This window comes from Arachis hypogaea, chromosome 19 (assembly GCF_003086295.3).
Source record: "Arachis hypogaea cultivar Tifrunner chromosome 19, arahy.Tifrunner.gnm2.J5K5, whole genome shotgun sequence".
Taxonomy (NCBI): domain Eukaryota; kingdom Viridiplantae; phylum Streptophyta; class Magnoliopsida; order Fabales; family Fabaceae; genus Arachis; species Arachis hypogaea.
Window position 1 is genome coordinate 54,347,684 of NC_092054.1, and position 2,158 is coordinate 54,349,841.

The 2,158-nt window shown below is 41.9% G+C and overlaps 1 non-coding gene across 1 annotated transcript; it reads left to right on the plus strand.

Moving 5' to 3' along the window:
* The first annotated feature begins 1,113 nt into the window (after positions 1-1,113).
* LOC112781366 (small nucleolar RNA R71) lies at positions 1,114-1,221 on the plus strand. The gene has a single exon (XR_003192147.1). It is a non-coding gene; the product is annotated as a small nucleolar RNA R71 (small nucleolar RNA).
* Positions 1,222-2,158: the final 937 nt, after the last annotated feature.

The following is a 2,158-nucleotide window of genomic DNA, read 5'->3' on the forward strand; positions in this document are numbered from 1 at the left end:
CTTATGTATCCTTTGGTGCTCCATTCCTTGGCTGAGCTAATTCTTCTTCATCCTTGTCTTGTACTTTATCTTCCTCTTCAGCATCTTCCATTTCAGCATCTTCCATTTCAGCATCTTCTGCTTCTATCACATCCTCAGCTGGGGCATGTACTATTGGGTTTGGCTCCTCCTGATTCCTCTTTGGCAGTGTGGTTCCGGACCTCAAAGTGATGGCATTGATGCCACCCTTGAGGTTAGGTAAGGGTTGAGAAGGAATTCCACTGGAGCTTGAAGGTTAGTTGGTGGAAGCAGATAGTGACTCTATCCGGGCGGCGAGAGCTTGTAAAGTGGCATTCAGACCATTTAAAGTAGAGTTCAATGTAGTCTACATGTCTTGTTGTCCTTGTGCAAGAGAATGAAGCATCTCGTCATTTGATGAGGAAGTGGGATAAGTGATCTGTGGGACTTGTTGTTGGTTGTGCTGGAGTCCTTGTGACTATCTTGGTTCTGATTCTGCTGTCTGTTGTTGTTATTCCACCTCTAGTTTCCATTATTATCTCTACTTCCTCTGTTATAGTTGTCCCTCCAGCCATGGTTAGAATTATCTCTCCAACTTTGGTTGGAGTTGTCCTGCCATCTTTGGTTATAGTTTCCTCCTTGGTTACAGTTGCCGCCTTGTTGATTGTATCCTTGATTTGGGCGGTCATAAAAGTTATGAGTAGCTGCCACAGTGTTATCTTCTTGTTGGAGCTGCGGGCATTCATCAGTATAATGATTATAGTCAGCACAGATTCTGCATACTCTTTGTGGGACTAGCTGTTGGCTTTGTTGTGGTGTGGCAAGCTGAGCTTGTTGTTGTTGGTTCAACTGTATTTGCTTTAGTAGGTTGGTCATTTCACATATACTCTGTGTAAGAGCAGAAGTTTCAGTGCTGGAGAAAACTTCTGCAACGGCTTTTGAGTGGGTGCTCCTGTGCCTGTGATTCCTAGTAGACTCAGCTAAGTCGCTGATCAGTTGCCATGCTTCATCTGCGGTTTTGTACTTTTTCAGAGAACCATTACTAGCACCATCTAATGTAGTTTTATCCCGAGGCTTCATTCCTTGAGTGAAGTAGCTGATCAACATTAGTCTGTCAATCATGTGATGGGGACATATGTCCAGAAGGTTCTTAAAATGCTCCCAGTACTCATAGAGAGTCTCTAATTCACCTTGAACAATGCATGAGATCTCTTTCCTTAGTCTGTCTATAACTTCAGCTGGAAATTATTTTTCCAAAAATTTTCTCCTGAGCGTATCCCAGTTAGTAACAGTCGCTTCAGGTTGGGAGTAGTACCACTCCCTTGCCTTTCCCTCAAGAGAAAATGGGAAGGCAGTCGAAAGAATAGAAGTTTCATTCGCACCATAACGCCTAATAGTAGAACAGGCTGTCTGGAAATCCCTTAGGTGCTTAATAGGCTCTTGCGCAGGTAGGCCATGAAACTTGGGCATCAAGTTTATTAATGCAGTCTTCAGCTCAAAATCTGCAGCCAGAGTTGGATATTGCACTTGATACGGCTGTAGTGTAAAATCTGGGGCTCCAGCTTCCTGGAGAGTAATCCTCCGAGGTGCTGCCATGTTATCTACACGTGAATCAACTGAATTAGTAGTAAAGGAGCTTGTTTTGTTCTCAGATGGCAGTTTAGATTCGTCCTCAGATGAGACTGGTGAATCGATAACAATCATTTCACCACCCTCAGAGGCTAACCGACGTTGAGCTCGTCTAATACGTGAAATAGTTCTTTCAATTTTAGGATCAAATGCAGCTAAGCTCGGATCAGGCAGTGAACGCGTCATTCAATGAAAGAAACATATAGCTCATGGTAATAAAATAAAAATAAAATATGCAAATAAAAATAAAAATATGTACACTAATTAATAATTTAGCACACAATTGAAACTCCCCGGAAACGGCACCAAAAACTGGTACATGGCAGAAGTTAGGCCAATTAAGAGATTTTAAATAAGAGATCAGCGTTGCAAGTATAGCCCTTAACCAGCTAAAATCTGCCTCACCAATTTAGAAAGGTGTCACAAAAATTTAGAATAAAAATACTAGGAGTAAGAATCCCATGTCGTCTCCCAATGAGTTGCGAGAAAGTATGCTATTTTATTAATTAGGAATTTCCACGAGAGTTTGAGA